The sequence below is a fragment of the Oncorhynchus gorbuscha genome, unplaced genomic scaffold (assembly GCF_021184085.1).
Source record: "Oncorhynchus gorbuscha isolate QuinsamMale2020 ecotype Even-year unplaced genomic scaffold, OgorEven_v1.0 Un_scaffold_28:::fragment_2:::debris, whole genome shotgun sequence".
NCBI classification, from domain to species: Eukaryota; Metazoa; Chordata; class Actinopteri; order Salmoniformes; family Salmonidae; genus Oncorhynchus; species Oncorhynchus gorbuscha.
In genome coordinates, this window is record NW_025745143.1 from 209,324 (window position 1) to 224,271 (window position 14,948).

General features: G+C 46.7%; 1 long non-coding RNA gene across 1 annotated transcript; it reads left to right on the forward strand.

Moving 5' to 3' along the window:
* The first annotated feature begins 780 nt into the window (after nt 1-780).
* On the forward strand, nt 781-2,191 carry LOC124017580. The gene is made up of 3 exons (XR_006835509.1): nt 781-942; nt 1,129-1,170; nt 2,015-2,191. It is a non-coding gene; the product is annotated as an uncharacterized LOC124017580 (long non-coding RNA).
* The last annotated feature ends 12,757 nt before the right edge of the window (nt 2,192-14,948 follow it).

A 14,948-nucleotide genomic window follows, 5' to 3' on the forward strand; every position in this document is an offset into this window, starting at 1 on the left:
TCATATGCAAAACCATAAAACTCTGACAAGAAAACAATGAAAACCTTAACGACTACACGCATTGCCATTATTTTAGTTAACAGCCACCCATGGTTGAATTTGGTACTTTTTCTTTGTACATGCACCAAGCCTCCAAGGGGGGTGACAACCGTATTCCTAATGAGAAATATAGTCTAATAAAACAAATGTCTGCATAATGAAAGACATGAAAACTGTAGCCAACAATGTATTTCGAGCTGTTTTAAATGGGGATATTGTCAGTAAGTTCACTGAGACTAACAATAGACAATAGTTATTGTGGGAGTGTCACGTTTTTTCAAAATCGAACCCAGAAGCAGACCAGGACAAGAAGAGTAGGAAGAAGGTGAGTATTTATTTACAAGTGAATGTGAATGGGTAGATATATCCAGGTGGCGTAGCGGGCAGCGGTGGTGAGTTGATGGGAGTAAATTGGTGGATCCAATGGGGTAGCGGAATCCTCCGACGACCAGGCGGGAATGGGGTAAATGATCCGGGTGAGTAACTGAAGACAGAACAAACGGAGGTGAGTTTAAGGCAAGCAATACGTAAAAAACAACAAAACAAATTCTATCCAACTTGAGGCTGATACTATGGCACAACATACTGCTCATGGCTAACGATCCGGCAGGGAATGGATCAGGACCAGGTGCAGGACCAGGTGTGCAGATAGCTGATGGGATACAGGTGCAGGTAATCAGAACTCCCAACTGGCTACATTACCCGGCAACCAGACATGGTGCGTTCCAGGACGCCGGAAAAAACACTCCAGGACAGAACACAGGCAAAAAACAGACTCAGGAAACGGGATTCGTGACAGGGAGGTTTAGGGTTAAAATATATGGGAAGGATCAGGAATGTTAGAGATTTGGTCACTGGGGCGATTTTGAAAGAGGGAGATTAGAACCACAAAGTAATAGGGTGGTAAGTTATCCTAAAGGTAATTTCATATTTCGGTTTAGGTGTTATTAACTTTATGGAAAACAATATTCACACTGTGGATTATAAACATGTACGTACATAGAGAGCCAACACATCAAGATATAACAGGGATGAGTGGGGATTCATAGTACAAAATCGATTTTCCGTGTCTTTTTTTCTTCGTGACAGACCGGTTTGATGGCTGGAAAGGACATTTTCCATCGTTAAAGGGTGAGATACTGTTTTAAAACTATTGATTTAATACCAAAATATATAGTACTAACTTTTTAAAGACATGTTAGAATGAATTACCCAATTGTACTACTATTTAAACATGCATCATTAGTGTTTTTATGTAAAAATATTGGAGGTCTACAGTTGTACATTATTACAAACTTTATAACATACCATTGTAGGAAAGACTATAAATTGTTTCTGAGAATCTACGTCTAACAGTCGCTTCCCAATCACCTATGTCCAGTAGCCTTCAGAAATATCAATTAGGAGCGATTCACTTATTCACATTCGGGGCTGTGGGTTTGCGCTAAAGCTGTGGTAACATAGTGTTAAAGTATATGCTCCGGGTTCTGTCCCTAACTAGGGGGTGTTTCGAGACATTTTTTTGTTTTATAATGGTTACATGTTCAGTACACACCCCGGCATTCTATATTATTAAGTAGGCTGTTGGTCTTTGAGGTCCGTTATGTCAATTTGCCTTTATACATCTCATTGACCTACTGTCAACTCCCTCAGTTGTAAACATCTACAATAATCATTAGACGTAGCGTCAGTTATCATACCACGTGTCGGGGTTTGTACAGAGTTGGTTAAATCCGCTCTTTTGCTCCCCACTTAAATGGCTAATAATCTCCAAGCTGCTCTAAGCGGTGTTGTTTGTGTGAATATTGTTTTCCATACAGTTAATACCCCCCCCTAAACCAAAATATGAAATTACCTCTTCCCCTATCATTAAAGCGTGAGATACATTTTTAACACCAGTGATTTTAATTCAAAATATTTAATACCTACATTTTAACACCTGTTATAATTCCAAAATGTTTACTATTTCTTACAGATAAAAGGGTCCGGTTAGCCCTGACCATTATCCGCTTCGAATTCACCAACTCAAAGACGCTTGCCCGCTCCATCATAACCCTGTAAGTTTTCCCTCCCTGTGTGTAGATCAAACGTCCTGCCTGTAAATCCTGGGTATGCCCACATCATTAATTAATAAGATGTGTAGAAAACTGTAATCTCCCCAGGTGTACATGCACTGAAAATCCTTAGGCTGGAGCCATCTGGAAGCTCTGTGCCTGTACATATTAAAGAGAACTAAATAGGAAACTAGGCTGAGAAACATTATTTAGATGGCTGTTTAATTGTTGTTTAAAGCCTGAAATGGACGCAATGCCAAGGGACCTTGTTTCTAACACCCCCCCCCCCCACACACACACACCCACACACACACACATTCCTGCTTTATAGATAACAACCATAAGGACAATAACACTGGGGGTGGGGGCCATACACGTTAAAAAGTTCAAACACTCAACCCCCCTGTCATGTATTGTCATGTTATGTCTTGTTCCTGTTCTTTCTCTTCACTTCATTTCCCCCTGCTGGTCGTATTAGGTTACCTTCTCTCCCTTTCCTTCCCCCAGCTGTTCCTCATCTCCTCTAACTACCTCGTTTACTCTCTCCCACCTGTTCCCTTTTTTCCCTCTGATTAGGTCTCTATTTCTCTCTCTGTTTCTGCTTCTGTCTTTGTCAGATTCTCGTTTGCTACACCCTTGTCCCGTCCTGTCGTAATCTGCCTCTTCATCAGATGCTACGTGTGATCAGGTACCTCTAATATATAAATAATAATAATATATGCCATTTAGCAGACGCTTTTATCCAAAGCGACTTACAGTCACGTGTGCATACATTCTACGTATGGGTGGTCCCAGGGATCGAACCCACTACCCTGGCGTTACAAGCGCCATGCTCTACCAACTGAGCTACAGAAGGACCACCTCTGTCCTCTACAACCCGCGCCTACCCGGAAGAGACCAGCAGTCTGTTGCCGCTAACCCTGCTATTCTCCTCTGCTGCTAGAAGGGGACTCTCCTGTAAAGATCAGAGGACTTTATGATTTATTTGTCGCCCTCTCTGCGGGTTGTCTATTTTGTCAATCGATACATCTGAAGAGGATATATGTCTTCCCTGTGTTTGGACATTAAAAGACTCTGTTTCTGTTAAACCACTTTTGGGTCCTCACTCACCTTGTAACGGTTTTGACTTGAGGTTATTATTTATAGGGGTGCCAGGTAGGTTGTGCCTACCAGAGAAAACATTGGTTTCTCCTTTTAGTTTGGGTGGGAATGAGTCCCATCTGGTCCGTCAAGTCTACACCAATACAAAGGACTTATGTAAAAGTCAGGATGGAAATAAACTTTTCATAAACCCTTAAAACATTGGAAAGAACTTCAAAAACAACTATACTCTTTTGCGTGGGTTGTATTAACATCAATGATTACACACACATATAATAATATAACACAATGAGTTCTGGTTCCTCCAGAAATGTCCTGTACCTCGGGCCTAAAAAGAGTCCTGCCCGGTAGAGTTCAGGGAACTCAAGTGACTTCTGTCACGCAATGTTTGTCCGTTCATTCCGTGTAGCATAAACCCAGTATTAATCATACCATCAATAGAACAATAAGTTTACCACAGAACTTTAAAGCGTATCACTCTTAATAAGTCCTCAACTACAACTAACAACATAAATCACAGTATACATCACATCAAAACAAATGAAATACCGTATACAAAAAGGTGGTAGTCAGTCGGTCAGTCAGACAATCCAATCCGCCAATAGATCTCCCGCGGAGAAAGGCCACGAAGAACGGAGAGGTGTAGTCCAGGGACGCAAAGAGTGGATCCGATCCTGGGTAAACTCTATTAGGCAACAAAACACACGTTTAACGGCAACAAAACAACGGAATAGAGAAGCTTCGGGAACTGAGGGTTGAACACATCCTCAGTCACGTCTCCATCACAACCCCCCTTTTGCGCAGCTGATACTGGCTATTTAATTGGGAATTAAAGGGAAAGCGCCCTATTGGAAGGAGCTGCACTGAGACGGTTCAGAAAAATTCAGGGCCGTCACAACCTGCATAACAGAAGAATCTGACCAAGAATGGACCCAGCGACTTCGGATCCTCTCCACTCAGCCGTCGAGATCCAGGGAGCGATGCTAGGCAGACACGAGCAGGAATTGTCTGCTGCTCGACATGCCGTTGAGACCCTGGCCGCCCAAGTCTCCGACCTCTCGATCCACCGGCCACTTCCAGGGCTTCAGAGTCTCCGGAGCCCAGAATTAATAACCCGCCGTGTTACTCTGGGGAGCCCACTGAATTCCGCTCGTTCCTCACCCAGTGTGATATTGTGTTTTCTCTCCAGCCCAACACGTACTCCAGGGGCACAGCTCGTATCGCCTACGTCATATCTCTCCTTACTGGACGGGCTCGTGAGTGGGGCACGGCAATCTGGGAAGCGATGGCTGAGTGTACTAACCAGTATCAGAACTTTAAGGAGGAGATGATACGGGTTTTTGATCGTTCTGTTTTTGGGGAAGAAGCTTCCAGGGCCCTGTCTTCCCTATGTCAAGGTAATCGATCCATAACTGATTACTCTATAGAGTTTCGCACTCCTGCTGCCTCCAGTGACTGGAACGAGCCGGCTTTGCTCGCTCGTTTTCTGGAGGGTCTCCGCGCGGAGGTAAAGGATGAGATTCTGTCCCGGGAGGTTCCTTCCAGCGCGGATTCCTTGATTGAACTCGCTATTCGCATAGAACGACGGGTTGATTTTCGTCACCGAGCTCGTGGAAGGGAGCTCGCGTTATCCGTTGCCCCCCTCTCCGCATCACTACCATCTTCCTCCACTGGCTCGGGTGCTGAGCCTATGCAGCTGGGGGGTATTCGCATCTCGACTAAGGAGAGGGAACGGAGAATCACCAACCGCCTCTGTCTCTATTGCGGTTCCGCTGGTCATTTTGTCACTTCATGTCCAGTAAAAGCCAGAGCTCATCAGTAAGCGGAGGGCTACTGGTGAGCGCTACTACTCAGGTCTCTCCTTCAAGATCCTGTACTACCTTGTCGGTCCATCTACACTGGACCGGTTCGGCAGCTTCCTGCAGTGCCTTGATAGACTCTGGGGCGGAGGGCTGTTTTATGCACGAAGCATGGGCTCGGGAACAAGACATTCCTCTCAGACGGTTAGGGGAGCCCACGGCCTTGTTCGCCTTGGATGGTAGTCCTCTCCCCAGGATTCAGCGTGAAACGCTACCTTTAACCCTCACTGTCTCTGGTAATCATAACTAAACCATTTCTTTTTTAATTTTTCGTTCACCTTTTACACCTGTTGTTTTGGGCCATCACTGGCTAGTGTGTCATAATCCTTCTATTAATTGGTCTAGTAATTCTATCCTCTCCTGGAACGTCTCTTTTCATGTGAAGTGTTTAATGTCTGCTATCCCTCCTGTTTCCTCTGTCTCTTCTTCACAGGAGGAGCCTGGTGATTTGACAGGGGTGCCGGAGGAATATCACGATCTGCGCACGGTGTTCAGTCGGTCCAGGGCCACCTCCCTTCCTCCGCACCGGTCGTATGATTGTAGTATTGATCTCCTTCCGGGAACCACTCCCCCCCCGGGGTAGACTATACTCTCTGTCGGCTCCCGAACGTAAGGCTCTCGAAGATTATTTGTCTGTAGCTCTCGACGCCGGTACCGTAGTCCCCTCCTCCTCTCCCGCCGGAGCGGGGGTTTTTTTGTTAAGAAAAAGGACGGGACCCTGCGCCCCTGCGTAGATTATCGAGGGCTGAATGACATAACGGTTAAGAATCGTTATCCGCTTCCCCTTATGTCTTCAGCCTTCGAGATCCTGCAGGGAGCCAGGTTTTTCACTAAGTTGGACCTTCGTAACGCTTACCATCTCGTGCGCATCAGGGAGGGGGACGAGTGGAAAACGGCGTTTAACACTCCGTTAGGGCACTTTGAATACCGGGTTCTGCTGTTCGGCCTCGCTAACGCTCCAGCTGTCTTTCAGGCATTAGTGAATGATTTACTGAGAGACATGCTGAACATCTTTGTTTTCGTTTACCTTGACGATATCCTGATTTTTTTTCACAGTCACTCCAGATTCATGTTCAGCACGTTCGACGTGTCCTCCAGCGCCTTTTAGAGAATTGTCTTTATGTGAAGGCTGAGAAGTGCTCTTTTCATGCCTCCTCTGTCACATTTCTCGGTTCTGTTTTTTCCGCTGAAGGCATTAAGATGGATCCCGCTAAGGTCCAAGCTGTCAGCGATTGGCCCGTCCCTAAGTCACGTGTCGAGCTGCAGCGCTTTCTCGGCTTCGCGAATTTCTATCGTCGTTTCATCCGTAATTTCGGTCAGGTGGCAGCTCCTCTCACAGCCCTTCTGTCAAGACTCGCTTTAAGTGGTCCGTTTCTGCCCAGGGAGCTTTTGATATCCTCAAGAAGCGTTTTACATCCGCACCTATCCTTGTTATACCTGACGTCTCTAGACAGTTCATTGTCGAGGTTGACGCGTCAGAGGTGGGCGTGGGAGCCATTCTTTCCCAGCGCTCCCGTTCTGACGACAAGGTCCACCCTTGCGCGTATTTTTCTCATCGCCTGTCGCCGTCGGAACGTAACTATGATGTGGGAAACCGCGAACTGCTCGCCATCCGCTTAGCCCTAGGCGAATGGCGACAGTGGTTGGAGGGGGTGACCGTTCCTTTTGTCGTTTGGACTGACCATAGGAACCTTGAGTACATCCGTTCTGCCAAACGACTTAATGCGCGTCAGGCTCGTTGGGCGCTGTTTTTCGCTCGTTTCGAGTTCGTTATTTCTTATCGTCCGGGCTCTAAGAACACCAAGCCTGATGCTTTATCCCGTCTCTTCAGTTCTTCAGTAGCCTCCACCGACCCCGAGGGGATTCTCCCTGATGGGCGTGTTGTCGGGTTGACTGTCTGGGGAATTGAGAGGCAGGTAAAGCAAGCACTCACTCACACTCCGTCGCCGCACGCTTGTCTTAGGAACCTTCTCTTCGTTCCCGTTCCTACTCGTCTGGCCGTTCTTCAGTGGGCTCACTCTGCCAAGTTAGCCGGCCACCCCGGCGTTCGGGGTACGCTTGTTTCTATTCGCCAGCGTTTTTGGTGGCCCACTCAGGAGCGTGACACGCGTCGTTTCGTGGCTGCTTGTTCGGACTGCGCGCAGACTAAGTCCGGTAACTCCCCTCCTGCCGGCCGTCTCAGACCGCTTTCCATTCCCTCTTGACCGTGGTCTTACATCGCCTTAGACTTTATTACCGGACTGCCTTCGTCAGCGGGGAAGACTGTTATTCTAACGGTTGTCGATAGGTTCTCTAAGGCGGCTCATTTTATTCCCCTCGCTAAGCTTCCTTCTGCTAAATAGACGGCACAAATCATCATTGAGAATGTTTTCAGAATTCATGGCCTTCCGTCAGACGCCGTTTCGTACAGGGGTCCGCAATTCACGTCTCAATTCACGTCTCAATTTTGGAGGGAGTTTTGCCGTTTGATTGGTGCTTCCGTCAGTCTCTCTTCCGGTTTTCACCCCCAGTCTAACGGTCAAGCAGAACGGGCCAATCAGACTATTGGTCGCATCTTACGCAGTCTTTCTTTTCGTAACCCTGCGTCTTGGGCAGAACAGCTCCCCTGGGCAGAATACGCTCACAACTCGCTTCCTTCGTCTGCGACCGGGCTATCTCCTTTTCAGAGTAGCCTCGGGTACCAGCCTCCTCTGTTCTTGTCCCAGCTCGCCGAGTCCAGCGTCCCCTCCGCTCAGGCTTTTGTCCAACGTTGTGAGCGCACCTGGAAGAGGGTCAGGTCTGCACTTTGCCATTATAGGGCGCAGACTGTGAGAGCCGCTAATAAGCGTAGGACTAAGAGTCCTAGATATTGTCGCGGTCAGAGAGTATGGCTCTCCACTCAAAACCTTCCCCTTAAGACAGCTTCTCGCAAGTTGACCCCGCGGTTCATTGGTCCGTTCCGTATCTCTCAGGTCATTAATCCTGTCGCAGTGCGACTTCTTCTTCCGCGACATCTTCGTCGCGTCCACCCGGTCTTCCATGTCTCCTGTGTTAAGCCCTTTCTTCGCGCCCCCGTTCGTCTTCCCTCCCCCCCCCAACCTTGTCGAGGGTGCACCTATCTACAGGGTACGTAAGATTTTGGACATGCGTCCTCGGGGCCGTGGTCATCAGTACCTAGTTGATTGGGAGGGGTACGGTCCTGAGGAAAGGAGTTGGGTTCCATCTCGGGACGTGCTGGACCGTTCGCTGATCGATGATTTCCTCCGTTGCTGCCAGGTTTCCTCCTCGAGTGCGCCAGGAGGCGCTCGGTGAGTGGGGGGGTACTGTCATGTATTGTCATGTTATGTCTTGTTCCTGTACTTTCTCTTCACTTCGTTTCCCCCTGCTGGTCGTATTAGGTTACCTTCTCTCCCTTTCCTTCCCCCAGCTGTTCCTCATCTCCTCTAACTACCTCGTTTACTCTCTCCCACCTGTTCCCTTTTTTCCCTCTGATTAGGTCTCTATTTCTCTCTCTGTTTCTGCTTCTGTCTTTGTCAGATTCTCGTTTGCTACACCCTTGTCCCGTCCTGTCGTAATCTGCCTCTTCATCAGATTCTACGTGTGATCAGGTACCTCTGTCCTCTACAACCCGCGCCTACCCGGAGAGACCAGCAGTCTGTTGCCACTAACCCTGCTATTCTCCTCTGCTGCTAGAAGGGGACTCGCCTGTAAAGATCAGAGGACTTTATGATTTATTTGTCACCCTCTCTGCGGGTTGTCTATTTTGTCAATCGATACATCTGAAGAGGATATATGTCTTCCCTGTGTTTGGACATTAAAAGACTCTGTTTCTGTTAAACCGCTTTTGGGTCCTCACTCACCTGCATAACACCCCCCCCCCACACACACACACACACACTCCTGCTTCATAGATAACAACCCTAAGGACAATAAAACTGGGGGTTGGGGGAAATACACGTTCCAAAAGTTCAAACACTCAAACCCCCCCAGTTCAACCATCCCCCTACACATCAATCACCATGACTACTTCAAAGCATGCCATATAGAAATAAAATAACACACACCCTCTAACACGTGACCACAGGAACAGGGGGGACGTGGCGGGCCCCATATTTAGACATGCACACGTCATCATGACGTAGGGTCCTCAATCAATCATTTTGACGCGTGCTGTCTACTTTAATCTCTCTACTGGTCCCACATCACAGACCTTCCTGAATCATCTGGTAACACCACCATCCTTGTCATAGTAGACTGTTTTTGAAAAATGTGTCGTCTGGTTCCTCTTCCTTATCTACCTTTTGCCATGGAATTTGTGGAGTGTATGTTCCAGAAGGTGTTACGTCTGTATGGGATTCTGGAGGACATTGTCTCTGATTGTGGGCCCCAGTTTGTCTCCCGGGTGTGGCAAGCCTTCTGTGACTGGCTGGGGGTCGCTCTCAGCCGCTCCTCCGGGTACCATCCCCAGACCAACGGGCAGACGGAAAGCCTGAACCAACAATGTTCTGCCTCGCTACACAACTGGAGTTGATATATGGCCTGGGCCAAATACACTCAGAACTCACTCATGCACTCATCCCTCCACCTTACTCCGTTTCAGAGTGTCTGCAGGAAGCCTCTGATACCCAGAAACGCTTTGTCGACAGACATTGCCTATCCCGGACCTCGTCCGCCTCTGCTCCCCCGCCTGCCCGCTCCGTTGGGTCATCAGGAGGAAGGACCCAGTGGTCGCTCTGACAGAGCTCTAGAGTCCTCTGTGGAGATAGAACAACCTTCCAGAAAGACAACCATTTTTGCAACACGCCACCAATCAGACCTTTATGGTGGAGTGGCCAGACAGAAGCGACTCCTCAGTAAAAGGCACATGACAGCCTGCTTGGAGTTTACCAAAAGGCACCTAAAGGGCTCTCAGATCAAGATAAACAGAATTCTCTGGTCTGATGAAACCAAAATTGAAATATTTGGCCTGAATTCCAAGCGTCATGTGTGGAGGAAACCTGGCACCATCCCTACGGTGAAGCATGTGGTGGTGGCAGCATCATACTGTGTTTTTTTGCGGCAGGGACTGGGTGACTAGTCAGGATTGAGGGAAAGATGAACAGAGCAAAGTACAGAGAGATCCTTGATGAAAACCTTCTCCAGAGTGCTCAGGACTAGGACAAATGTTTACCTTCCAACAGGACAACAACCCTAAGTACACAGCCAAAATGACGTAGGAGTGTCTTCGGGACAAGTCTCTGAATGTCCTTGAGTGGCCCAGCCAGAGCCTGGACTTGAACCCGATCGAACATCTCTGGAAAGACCTGCAAATAGCTTTGCAGCGACGCTCCCCATCCAACCTGACAGAGCTTGAGAGGATCTGCAGAGAAGAATGGGAGAAACACCCCAAATACAAGTGTGCCAAGCCTGTAGCGTCATACCCAAGAAGACTCGAGGATGTAATTGCTGCCAAAGGTGCTTCAACAAAGTACTGAGTAAAGGGTCTGAATACTTATGTAAATATGACATTTCATTTTTTTATATACATTTGCAATAATTTTTCTTTTCTTTTATGCTTTTTTCTTTTATGGTTTGTCATCATGGGGTCATCGGGTGTAGATTGATGAGGGGAAAAAAACAATAATACATTTAGAATAAGGCTGTAATGTAGCAAAATGTGGAAAAAGTAAAGGGATAAGAATACTTTCTGAATGCATTGTACACTGAGTGTATAACACATTAGGAACACCTGCTCTTTCCATCAAATACATGGACTGACCAGGAGAATCCAAGTGAAAGTTATGATCCCTTATTGTCATCTGTAAAATCCACTTCAATCAGTGTAGATGAAAGGGAGGAGACAGGTTAAAGAAGGATTTTTATGTCTTGAGACAATTGAGACGTGGATTGTGTGTGTGTGCCATTCAGTTTGTGAATGGGCAAGACAAAATATTTCAGTGCTTTTGAACAGTATATGATAGTAGGTGTTAGGTGCACCGTTTTGAGTGTGTCAAGATCTGCACCGCTGCTGGGTTTTCCGCGTTCAACAGTTTCCCGTGTGTGTCAAGAATTGTCCACCACCCAAAGGACATCCAGCCAACTTGACACAACTGTGGGAAGCATTGGAGTCAACATGGGCCAGCATCCCAGCATCCCTGCGAAACCTTGAAACCAAGCCCGACTAATTGAGGCTGTTCTGAGGGCAAACCGGGGTGCAACCCAATATTAGAATGGAGTATAATACTGTCATGTATAATGTATTAAAGCATGAGTTGCCTTGGTGTTGAGGCAAACCTTTACAGTATACGCGTTAAAGTCATTTAGTCTGCAAGGCTCAACAGTACAGCTGCATTTCACCGTAAAAATAAGATGAGTGCCTGAGCTTAATGATGAATTTGGAGGGATATTATGGTGATGAAGAATGAGCTGTAGAACATCATTCTTACGTAAGTATTTCTCTTTTCCAGATGGGATAGGGCAGTGTTCAGTACGATGGCGATTGTGTCATCCGTGGATCTATTGGGGCAGTATGCAAATTGCAGTGGGTCTAGGGTGTGGGGTACGGTGGAGGTGATATAAGTTGGGACCGAGAGACTGAAAAACAGCTTCTATCTCAAGGCAATCAGACTGTTAAATAGTCACCACTAACAGGCCCCCACCCAGTACCTTGCCCTGAACTTTAGTCACTGTCACTAGGCATCTGCCACCAGGTTACTGTACCATGCACCTTAGAGGCTGCTGCACTATCTACAAAGGCATGGGACAATGGTCACTTTAATAATGGGACAATGGTCACTTTAAATAATGTTTACATACTGTTTTACCAACTTCATACTTACAATACAAGTCAAAAGTTTGGACACACCTACTCATTCAAGTTTTTAAAATGTTTTTTAAAACTATTTTCTACATTGTAATAAACTTTTCTAGGTCAGCAAATAACACACTGGAATACCGGAAGTCGGAAGTTTACATACACTTAGGTTGGAGTCATTAAAACTCGTTATTCAACCACTCCACAAATTTCTTGTCACGTTTTGACCTTTATTTCCTGTGTTTTGTATTTAGTTAGTATGGTCAGGGCGTGAGTTGGGTGGGCAGTCTATGTTTTTTTTTCTAGGTTTTGGGAATTTCTATGTTTCGGCCTAGTATGGTTCTCAATCAGAGGCAGGTGTCATTAGTTGTCTCTGATTGAGAATCATACTTAGGTAGCCTGGGTTTCACTGTGTGTTTGTGGGTGATTGTTCCTGTCTCTGTGTTTGCACCAGATAGGACTGTTTTAGGTTTTCTCACGTTTGTTGTTTTTGTTAGTTATCTCATGTGTAGTTTCTTTATAAATTAAGGAACATGAATAACCACCATGCTGCTTTTTGGTCCGCTTCTCTTTCACCAGAAAACCCTTACATTTCTTGTTAACACACTATAGTTTTGGCAAAATCTACTTTGTGCATGACAAAAGTCATTTTTCCAACATTTGTTTACAGACGGATTAGTTCACTTATAATTCACTGTGTCACAATTCCAGTGGGTCAGAGCTTTACATACTCTAAGTTGACTGTGCCTTTTAACAGCTTGGAACATTCCAGAAAATGATGGCATGGCTTTTTCTGACAGGCTAATTTGACATCATTTGAGTACCTGTGGATGTGTACCTGTGGATTTATTTCAAGGACTACCTTTAACCTCAGTGTGTCTTTGCTTGACATCATTGGAAAATCAAAAGAAATCATCCAAGACATCAGAGAAAAATTGTAGACCTCCACAAGTCTGGTTCATCCTTGGGAGCAATTTCCAAATGCCTGAAGGTACCACGTTCATCTGCACAAACAATAGTACGCAAGTATAAACACCATGGGACCACGCAGCCGTCATACCGCTAAGGAAGGAGACGCGTTCTGTCTCCTAGAGATAAACGTACTTTGGTGCGAAAAGTGCAAATCAATCCCAGAAGAACAGCAAAAGACCTTGTGAAGATGCTCAAGGAAACCGGTCCAAAAGTATCGACACTGCTCAAAAAAACAAAGGGAACACTTAAACAACACAATGTAACTCCAAGTCAATCACACTTCTGTGAAATCAAACTGTCCACTTAGGAAGCAACACTGAATAACAATAAATTTCACATGCTGTTGTGCAAATGGAATAGACAAGAGGTGGAAATTATAGGCAATTAGCAATACACTCCCAATAAAGGAGTGGTTCTGCAGGTGGTGACCATAGACCACTTCTCAGTTCCTATGCTTCCTGGCTGATGTTTTGGTCACTTTTGAATGCTGGCGATGCTTTCATTCTAGTGGTAGCATGAGATGGAGTCTACAACCCACACAAGTGGCTCAGGTAGTGCAGCTCATCCAGGATGGCACATCAATGCGAGCTGTGGCAAGAAGGTTTGCTGTGTCTGTCAGCGTAGTGTCCAGAGCATGGAGGCGCTACCCGGAGACAGGCCAGTACATCAGGAGACGTGGAGGAGGCCGTAGGAGGGCAACAACCCAGCAGCAGGACCGCTACCTCTGCCTTTGTGCAAGGAGGAGCAGGAGGAGCACTGCCAGAGCCCTGCAAAATTACCTCCAGCAGGCCACAAATGTGCATGTGTCTGCTCAAACGGTCAGAAACAGATTCCATGAGGGTGGTATGAGGGCCCGACGTCCACAGGTGGGGGTTGTGCTTACAGCTCAACACCGTGCAGGACGTTTGGCATTTGCCAGAGAACACCAAGATGGGAAAATTTGCCACTGGCGCCCTGTGCTCTTCACAGATGAAAGCAGGTTCACACTGAGAACATATGACAGACGTGACAGAGTCTGGAGACGCCGTGGAGAACGTTCTGCTGCCTGCAACATCCTCGAGCATGACCAGTTTGGCGGTGGATCAGTCATGGTGTGGGGTGGCATTTCTTTGGGGGGCCGCACAGCCCTCCATGTGCTCGCCAGAGATAGCCTGACTGCCATTAGGTACCGAGATGAGATCCTCAGACCCCTTGTGCTGGTGCGGTTGGTCCTGGGTTCCTCCTAATGCAAGACAATGCTAGACCTCATGTGGCTGGGAGTGTGTCAGCAGTTCCTGCAAGAGGAAGGCATTGATGCTATGGACTGGCCCGCCCGTTCCCCAGACCTAAATCCAATTGAGCACATCTGGGACATCATGTCTCGCTCTATCCACCAACGCCACGTTGCACCACAGACTGTCCAGCCGTTGGCGGATGCTTTAGTCCAGGTCTGAGAGGAGATCCCTTAGGAGACCATCCGCCACCTCATCAGGAGCATGCCCAGTCATTGTAGGGAGGTCATAAATGCATGTGGAGGCCACACACACTACTGAGCCTCATTTTGATTTGTTTTAAGGACATTACATCAAAGTTGGATCAGCCTGTAGTGTGGTTTTCCACTTTCATTTTGAGTGGGACTCCAAATCGAGACCTCCATGGGTTGATACATTTGATTTCCATTGATAATTTTTGTGTGATTTTGTTGTCAGCACATTCAACTATGTAAAGAAAAAAGTATTTAATGAGAATATTTCATTCATTCAGAATCAAGGATGTGTTATTTTAGTGTTCCCTTTATTCTTTTGAGCAGTGTATATCCACAACTAAACAAGTCCTATATCGACATAACCTGAAAGGCCGCTCAGCAAGGAAGATGTCACTGCTCCAAAACTGCCATAAACAAAGCCAGACTACGGTTTGCAACTGCACATGGGAACAAAAATCGTACTTTTTGGGGAAATGTCCTCTGGTCTGTTGAAACAAAAATAGAACTGTTTGGCCATAATGATCATCCTTATGTTTGGAGGAAACAGGGGGAGGCTTGCAAGCCAAAGAACACTATCCCAACCGTGAAGCATGGGGGTGGCAATATCATGCTCTTGGGGTGCTTTGCTGCAGGAGGGACTGGTGCACTTCACAAAATAGATGGCATCATAAGGCTGGAAAATGTTC